Source organism: Pipistrellus hanaki (genome assembly GCF_964339955.1).
Source record: "Pipistrellus hanaki genome assembly, chromosome: 2".
NCBI classification, from domain to species: Eukaryota; Metazoa; Chordata; class Mammalia; order Chiroptera; family Vespertilionidae; genus Pipistrellus; species Pipistrellus hanaki.
Genome location: NC_140504.1, coordinates 9727294 through 9737061, shown reverse-complemented (window position 1 = coordinate 9737061; position 9768 = coordinate 9727294).

The window sequence follows — 9768 nt, the reverse complement described above, 5'->3', positions numbered from 1 at the left end:
ATGCATGAATTTCATGCACCAGGCCTCTAGTAATAAATAAAGAGTTTCACTGTTTTTTTGTGTGTGTTTTGTGTGTGTGTGTGTGTGTGTGTGTGTGTGTTTTCAGAAACTAAATAGTTCTGTCCCCAAATAGTGCTTTAAAAAGCCCCCATTTCCATTCAAAGACACGTATAACCAATGTTTCTAACTCTGGTCAGAGTCTCACTTTGATTCCTTTATCGACTTTCACGCTTCGTGTCCCATCTATCTACTCTTGCCCTAAGTCAGACTGGCACACCACAAAGGCAGCACAGGGCTTTCCAGGTGGTATGATTCCAGATCTCCTAGTGAGGACTAGAGGTCCTGTGTACTGCTGGGTCCTTGAATCTCAAAGAGGTGTTGGTTTTGGTCGATGCCTCTGGTGGGAGGGAAAGCAATGAGAGAGGTGGGCATGGTACCACGCTTGCCATGAAGAGCATAGTGAAGTTTACGGAAATATGAAGTGTTGTGAAGACATGAATGCGGACTTAGTTCCTTTGAGTCAATAGATGAAAGACTGCTGTTAACAGCACTGGCAGGTAATTTGACTTCAAGTCATGAATTATTGATCTCTACCCATAAAAATGCAACAGGACAGGTGACCACACATTTTCTAATTGGTTTTGGCATCATCAGTGTCTGGTTACCTCTCTGTGTATGTGTTTTCTTCCGTAGGTAAATAAACTAACGCTAGCTGTTCTGTGTCAACTCTTCCAACAAGCTTGGACCTTGGTTCTGATTTGGCTCCATACAAACCAAGCACTGTCTCCACTCTAATATTTAGTTTGACTTCTTTTTTCTCAGGTCCATAATACTCATGAGTGTTTCTCACATGATTTCAGCATATGTTCATCCAATTAAGCAACCATTGAGTCAGCACTCAATCTAGCTATCTTGGATCAATGTTGTCCTGGACTAAAGGGGTCTGTTTGCCTGCGGCTCATCAGAACCCAATCAAAGGCAAACAGGAGTTTGCCGCCAAGAAAGTAAAGGTTTGTTTTTAAGGAAGTGGCATCATGCCCAGAGTCACAGGTGAGCTCCTGCTCAGAGACCTGGCTCCCAGATGGCTTCTAGGGGATGGGTTAGATAGGGGACTAAGGTAATTAGGGTCATGGTTATGGTCCTGGTCTCTAGTGATTGGTCAGTACTAGGGTAGGGGGTAGTTGGTTATTGTTAACTGGTCCTGAGGTCAGCCATGATATCACTCTGTCTGATTTTGCCAAGGGTGTTGTCCCTGGGAACATTCTGCATTTCTGGGTCTGGAGCTGAAACATAACTGAGGCCTAGACATTGACTTTAGATTGAAACTCTGTCTCTCTGGTCAACAGACTGGAGGCATTTTCCCCAAGATTATTTGATACTGACCAGAAAGAACATCATTGTTCTGACAGCTTCATGACTAAGGAAGTGAACAAGCAAGAGAGAAGGATGGTGAGGCAGGTTGCTGAATGGGGCCAGAATCAAAAGGAAAGAAAGATGGTAAGATATGTACACAGATAATAATTTAATTTAAAAAAAAAAAGAAAAGAAAGGAGAAAAAGCCATATTAAACAAATGAAGTTTCTGTGTGGTTACATCAGTAAAACAGAATATGATGCCATAGTTGAAAGCATTTGCAAACAAAAACAAAAACAAACAAACAAAAAAAACCCAAAAAAACAACACAGTACTATTTTATGTGTAAGAAATTTAGTATTATTTATCTAGAAACTTGAGGTTTAGAATTTTCTCGAGGTATTTAGAACATGTTAGGCTGTTAGCATTATCTAGGACCAGGATGTACATGTTGATCATCTCAATTTTTCTCAGATCTTTGAGACTACATTCAGTGAAATTAATAATAAATAGTTATCAGTTGAGCCAAGATGTGAGATTGATTTAGAGGGTGGAAAGGGGACCATTTGCAAGGTTCTTCTACTTTGAAGATGTTATTTCTCTGGGTTTTTTCTTCTCATTTTCCTCTTACTATTAAGTTCACCTTATTTCAGAGCTAATACTTTGATACCTTTAAAAAGCTAATAAGAAAGATACAGAGAGAGATTAAATGAAAAAAAAAATAAGTGAAAGGATATATAATACGACCAAAAACTCAAGGAGTGAATATACTTGAGGCTTTAGGACTTTTTAAAAGTAAGGAAATCTATATTGATATTTTTCATTAGCTTTGTCATTAGCACTTCTCAACTCACCTGGGTATGACTACTTAATATTTGAATTCAGTTAACTGTAATCTCATGTTCATTTTATGATTTTAACACTCATATTTACAATATACACTTATCAATGTTAAGATTCCATTTGACAGGATCAATAGTTATGGAAAAGATCTACATGAAAATAAAATAAGGTTATGATTTCTTAAAGTAATTCTCTCAGATATTTATATATTCATATTCAATTTAGGAAAAATTATAGTTTTTAAGTTTTTGTTACAGAAGTCAGAGGAGTAAACATTCATTCTCTTTCTCAACTTTCCCCTTTCACATTCTTTCTGTTTTACTCAATGTCTTTCTGTCTCTATTTTTACTCATGACTTGATTTTGTTGGTATATTCCGTTTGCCATTCATTCACTAAAATGACTGGAAGTGAAGTTCCTTTAGAAGGTTAGCACAAACATGACTGGTTTATTTCAGAGGGAGTCCATCAACCAAAGGTGGAAAAAATTCCAAAAAAATTCTATTTGCTGGAAAATTTGCTAATAAGCTTTTGGTTACTCAAAGGCTTGCTCACAATGTGGGGTTTGAGGGCGGGGGCCTGGGTGGAGAGAAGACAAAATATAATAAACACAACAGAAACTTCCTGGCATCAAACTAGAGTGCATTAGGAAAACACGAGAGGAGAACTGTGAAAACAGTCTTTGTACTTTGAAAAGTGGAACGTTTCAGAGATGCCGATTATAAAGATTGGAACTAATAGCAGTGCCCCAGAGCAAGTTTCTGATTCAGTCTTGCATTTGTGCGTTTTATTCTTCATTCATAAAGAAATCTTAGTTTGCAAACAGGATGTATACCAGACCCCTTCAATGATCTAAGAGTTTCATTTACATAGAAAATTAATATAAACACATGCCCTTCTTTTAGAGTGAGAAATGACTAAGCTGAACTGAAACAAAGAGCATTTACTATAGCTTATCTAACTTTTAACAATTAGATACCTAAAGTGTATGAATGGAGAATCAGGTTTTTAATTAAAAACATATTTTTGCATGTTTTCTTTTTCTTTTTTTTTTCCGGTACATTTTTTTTTTTTCCTCTTCCATTTGTTGACTCCAATGTGAATTCAAGTTAAGTTCTTGGTTTATTTGACTTTTGATTTTAAAAAGCAAGGGATGAATTTCAGTCCCTAAATTTGGAAACATGTCCTTGGAGTGAGGTCCTTCTAACTTCCGTGAGGGAGTGGCAAACTAAATTGGCTCTTAGAGAAAGGGTATGATTTCAATAACAAAAGGATGGGGCAGAGTCCTCCCATACCAAGGGGATGGGATCATTGAAGGCTAGAATGTAGATGTGGATTAAGTCATTTTTGATGAGTGAGAGTGACTTGATAGTGTAAGACAAAAGCCAAAGAAGAGGAAAGTTAGGAAATTAGTCATGTGCCTCACCCCAGAATGCCAAGACTAGGAGTTCTATTTGAATAATTGGCCAATGGTAGACATTGGCAGTTTTAAGCTCCATGAAGAGGCAGTGGGTAAGCTAGAAAACAAATGAAGAAAGACTAAATGCCAATGGAACTATTTCTTGTGCTCTACATTATATAGGCATGTCAAATTCCCCACTATGCAGATAGGGAAACCTGAGTTCAGAAATGTTGAAAATGGCTAAGATCTATAAATTTAGCATTCAAATTCCAGTTTGTTGAATGAAAGCCTAACCTTCAATAATGACAAGTTGCAAGAGATACTTTAAAACCAGAGATCTGGCAGAAGGCATAGAGATTGGGGGCAGGGACACTAAATTGAGACCCCTAGGCTGCATCTAGGAAGACCTTATGAACTATGATGTTAGAGAACATAGGGCAAACACCAGAATACTACAATAGTTTGTTATTTTCTTTTTTCTCATTATTGAAGTTAATAGGATTTTTGGGTTAGCATACTAGCCATACTTAATAAAATACCTCATCTTAACTTCCCATTAAAATATCATAATGACACACAGATAGAGTGGCTGCAGCATTATAAATTAAACACAAGAAGAGATCAAGACCAGAATTTTTTTTTTAACTATATCTCTGGTGTGGTAGATTTGAAAAGCATAGTCTTTAGAGATATGATCTGGGTTCCAACCTCTGAACTTGGACAAGAGAAAAGCCAGCCAAGCCATTAGGCAAACATGTTTACCTCTCCATTACAGGTGGTTGACTATTAGATTGAAGGGGATATTGTTCTGGACCCATAGGCACTGACTTCTGAATGGTAAGTGTACTCAGATCCAAACTCCTTAAATTCAGAGCCCAGTTATTTCCTTTCTTTCTTCTGTGTATATGCGTCCATTTCTCTCTTAACATTCACTGAGAAGTTACAAGTTCAGGGTGCTAAAAGCCAGGAATTATAGAAGCACTAGAGACCTGGTGCACAGTTTGTGCATAGGTGGATCCCCTCAGCCCAACCTGCACCCTCTCTAATCCAGGACCCCTTGCAGGATGTCTGACTGCCTCTCACAATCTGGGACTGCTGGTTCCTAACTGCTCACCTGCCTACCTACCTGATCACCCCTACCTGCCTCTGCCTGCTGGCCTGGTCACCTCCTACTAACCCCCTGCTGGCCTGGTCGCCCCCAATGACTCCCCCCTCTGCCAGCCTGTTTGCTCCACGCAGCCTGTTGTTCAGATGATGGAAAGACAAACTGAGGGAATGAAGTGATAATATTCAAATGCTTGTTTGTCAACCATTCATACAATAAACCTGGAGTGATTTATTTGGTTATTCCTTACTAATGCCCCTGTCAGTCTGGTTGCCCCACACAGCCTTCTGTTCAGTCGTTTGGTCATCCCTCACTAACCCCTCTGCTGGCCTAGTCACCCCACACAGCCTGCTGTTCAGTCATCTGTCCAGTCGTTTCGGTCATGACAGCCCTGGCTTTTTATATATTAGGATTGTTGAGTTCAGATTAACAGAGAGCAGTTCTAATAAAGACAAGGACCTCGGACTGGGACTATTTCACAGGAAGCTGGCTGGGCTCTGTTCATGGCCACGAAACCTAAAGAGTGACCTGGAGATCTAGCATCACCAACCAAAAAAGAAATAAAAGTGCTTTTCTGGACTATTTTCTTTTGAACTCATTGGCCCTTAGGTGTTTTATCTATGAAGAGGACAGGTGATATGATTTAAAGCTTCCTTAAGTCCAATCTATACATTATCATATTGTTTTTCAGTGTTAGAATTTGATTAGCATTGAGGACAACAAATAAAACAGAAAGTATATTCTCCTTACCTTTCAGCAGTTACTTTAGATGTCATGGATGTTCCAGCATCAGATTTACAATGAGGTGAGTGAAGAACTTGCATGAAGCACCAACTGTAAGGAGGGGGAGGTGCCTAAAGATTCAGTAATTAAAAAAAAAAAAATCTAGTGTCACATCTCAAAAAAATTAAAATTAACACAAAATATCCAAGATGAGCAAAATATCAATAACCAAATAAAAATAGGCTACAATTTAAAATTTAGATGTGCTTAATGTAAATTAATGTTTATAGTGTTTGATTGGGTTAATATTCAAATGCTTGTTTATCAACCATTCATACAATAAACCTGGAGTGATTGCAAATACAAGGATGTTGAAAATATAGTCTTTGACTTGAATGCCTTTATAATCTAATGTGGGATGGTGAAGTCTGTGAGGTAGGGGAATAAGCTAACACATATATTTAATTTTAAGACAAGGCAAAATAGAAGAGTATAATAATAATACAAGTAGCCATAATATGGGTATTTAGAAGAAAGGGTTTTTGACAGGGAATGTGTGTGTGTGTGTGTGTGTATGTGTGTGTGTGTGTGTGTGTGTGTGTGTGTGTATGCACACACCCTATGAGGTAGATTTGGGCAGTCTTCATAAAAAAATGTGACTTTTTAACTTTGTAGGGTTTTGTTAGGAGAGATGATGGAAAGACAAACTGAAGGAATGAAGTGACAAAGGCTCAGAAACTTGGAGGTACAGAAAAAAATTCAGGAAAGGAGACGGCTTTTGTGGCAGAATCGTAAGTGTGCATGATTAGGTACAATAGTCAGACTTGTGGCTGGAAAAGTTGGTAGGAATTTGAATGTTATGAGTACCCATCATCAGCTGGATTCCAGAGTCTGGTCCTCTGGGGTGAGGAACAAAGCTGTAAACACCCTTAAAGTTCGGAGTTCCCACCAATGAGAACCCACTGTGTTTCCAAATGCAACAGTGTTTGTGAACTTGGTAGCTCTGACCTGGTAAACTTTGCCAAGAAGGTTTAGTTAAACATCGAGGGAAACACGCTGCCTCCAGAGGTTAGCTTTGAACTGACAAAAGCCACTATTCACTCCCCATCTATGTCACGTGCACAGTGAATCAGAACAAAGGTAACACATTTTTAGCGGTTGGCCTCAGGTCGGGAGGCTCATGAGTGATACCACTCGCTGTGTAACAGGTTTTTGAATGAAACCAAGATTGACTCTTTGGATGGAAAAGAATTGCTGTGAGAGAAAAACAAAGCACATCAAAGAGCAATCATTTTTCAAATTGTACACTTGCTTCTGGAGATGTAGCGTTTTTGGCCTTGACTTGAAAGCTGTGGTGTTGAGTCTGGGACGAGGTGGAAGGTAATGGCTGTGGACAGCAGCAATAAACGAGAACCTCAGGAACCCTTCTGGTTTGGCCTGATGGAATCCAGTGGCAAGTACACTGTATGTATCTAAAATGAAAAAATAACTTCATAAAAATGTAAGCAAAATTTTGTTGTGTGTCCTCCCCTGATCTTACCTGACCTTAACCATAACACTTCCCTCTCTCTCTCTCTCTCTCTCTCTCTCTCTCTCTCTCTCTCTCTCTCTCTCTCTCTCTCTCTCTCTTGTTCTACTTAAATTCTAAGATACTATGTATTGTGTCTCCTATTTGGTTTTAGCCAAATTTCCATCTATTGAGTTATTGGTGATTTTCTTACTACATTAGGATATTGTGGTTGGAAATAAAGAAAAGAAAAACCCCATTCCCCCCGCCCCCCTCTTTTGTTAATTAGAATAGGATTAGGGGTGTTCTAAATGGCCAAGTTTAAGAATGTATATTTTGGCTCCAGAAAGCCTTTATTTAACTCTTATTTTTAAAGAAAAAGATTTGAAAGCAAAACAAGAGCCCAATATCTATAGCTAGTGACTCATGAAAAAATTGGACTGGGGTTGTTTATGGCTGTATTTCTGTATTTTTTAGAGTTCTTGTATTTCTAGAATTCTCTAGAAACTAAACTTTGCTCACTAACAGTGCTTGCTGTTTAAAAACAAGTGCTATTTGCACCTAAAATAAAATGTTGCTTAAAAATGCGCTTGAAGGAACAAAACTTTCATTCTTCTCCATTTCTTCATTTGGCTGTATGGGAAACATTCCACTGAGCTCATTCAGAAAATGTGCAAGCCTGGCTTTGGGCGCAATACTAATTTTCTAAAGTGGATGGGCTAGGACTGGTTTCCGTATATTTCTTGCAATCAGTTGCACGTGGCTGGAAGACTAACGGTGATTTATAGTAATTGCCTGTCATCAGTCTATGCCATTGCTCACCTGCATAATCCATCAATTGTCCCAACAATGCCCAGCCTCTCTGAGGTTATTTGGTTCTTGTGTGAGGAAACACACACCAAGTGCCAAGTGCCAATGTTTCAAGAATGAAGTCCTGGCCCCCTGTGCCTGCTGCTCCAACTGCCATGGCAGCAAGGGGAAAAGAGTCACAGGCATGTTGCCTCACATCTAATTGGAAGTTAAGAAGGCATCCCCTGGGATTGTGCATTACACAGGCAGTGTAGGACAGGCATGGTCTACAAGGCAGGGTTCTTCAATCTTCTCAACACTGTTGGCATGTAGGATGGGATAATTCTTTGTGATAGGGGCTGTCCTGTACAATGCAGCATCCTTTGATTCTACCCACCAGATCCCACACCCCCGGCCATGTATTTTGACAATAAAAAATATTCCCCAGACATTGCCAAATATCTCCTCGAGGGACTCAATTTCTCTGGAATGAGAACTGCACTGTACTAGGGGAAAAGTAAAACAGCTTTCATAATTGGCCAGCATTGCATACTCAATGCATGACATCTAGAGCAGTCTTCAGCATGGAAAGAAATAAGACATGTATTAATTAAACATTTTTAAAAGTAATGTATAGGCACACAAAGCATAGATCAACACTTTTAGAAAACTTTTCCCTGGAAAGGGGAGTCGTAAAAATAAAACTCCACAGTAATAGTATTTCTGAAGCACCTGTGTTTGAAAGAAAAGTGAATGGTAGGAAATTTTTCTACATTGGTTACTATTTTGATTAACTCACCTATTTTATTTTTATTTTTTCCAACTCACTGATTTTAACCCTACCCTTCTCTTATATAAAATAAGTATAATTTTTCTTCCCTGTGGTAGTTCATCAATTATTTTGAAAGCATCCTATCTAATAAAATAGTGATGTGCAAATTGACCATACCTCCACTACACCAACAAGCCATGCCCACAAGCCAATCAGGAGTGAGTATGCAAATTAACCCAACCAAGATGGCTATGGCCACAGAGAGAGCAGGAGGGAAGCTTGGGTTTTCCCAGCAATGAAGGAAGCCAAGCTTTCTGCACACCCTGGCCAGCTGAGGCCTCCACTCATCCTACAAAATTTCAATTATAGAAGATAAATAAATTCCACCAGAAATGGCTGCTGCCACAGAGTGATCAGAAGGCTTGGCTCTGCTCCAGGCTACAAAGTTTGAATTGTAGAAGATAAATAAATCTCAGATACCAGGGCCTCTGCTTGGGTCACCAGGGGGTGTGGCTGGCCTGCAAACCACCACAGGTTCCTTGCCAAGGCCACCCCATGCCCCAAGGGAACCCCCACCCTGATCCAGTACACCCTTCAATGAAAACCAGCTGGCCCCCACTCATGCACCAGGCCTCTTTCCTATCTAATAAAAGAGTAATATGCAGATTGACCATCACCCCAACACCCAAAATGGTTGCCCCAATGTGGTCAAAGATGACTGCCCCATGTGGACACAAGATGGCCACCACAAGATGGCCAGCAGGAGAGGGCAATTGGGAGGGACCAGGATTGCAAGGAAGGGCAGTTGGGGGCAAGTAAGCCTGCAGGGAAGGGCAGTAAGGGGTGACCAGGTTGGCAGAGGAGGGAAGTTGGGGATGAAAGGGCCTGCAGGGGAGAGCAGTTGGGGGGGACCGGGCCTGCAGGGGAGGGCAGTTAGGGGCAAACAGGCTGGCAGGAGAGTGGTTAGGGGGTGATCAAGCTGGAAGGCAGAAGTGGTTAGGGGCAATCAGGAAGGCAGGCCGGCGAGCAGTTGGGAGCCAGCAGTCCTGGATTGTGAGAGTGATGTCCAACTGCCCATTTAGGCCCAATCTCAATACCCTAAACGGGCAGTCAGACATCCCTCAAGGGGTCCCAGATTGGAGAGGGTGCAGGCTAGGCCGAAGGACACCACCACCCTCCCCTCGTGCACAAATTTCATGCACCAGGCCTCTAGTATATTATATCATTCTAAAGGCAGTTTCAAAGCTTTTTATCCTATAATATAGGATGTAGTTTT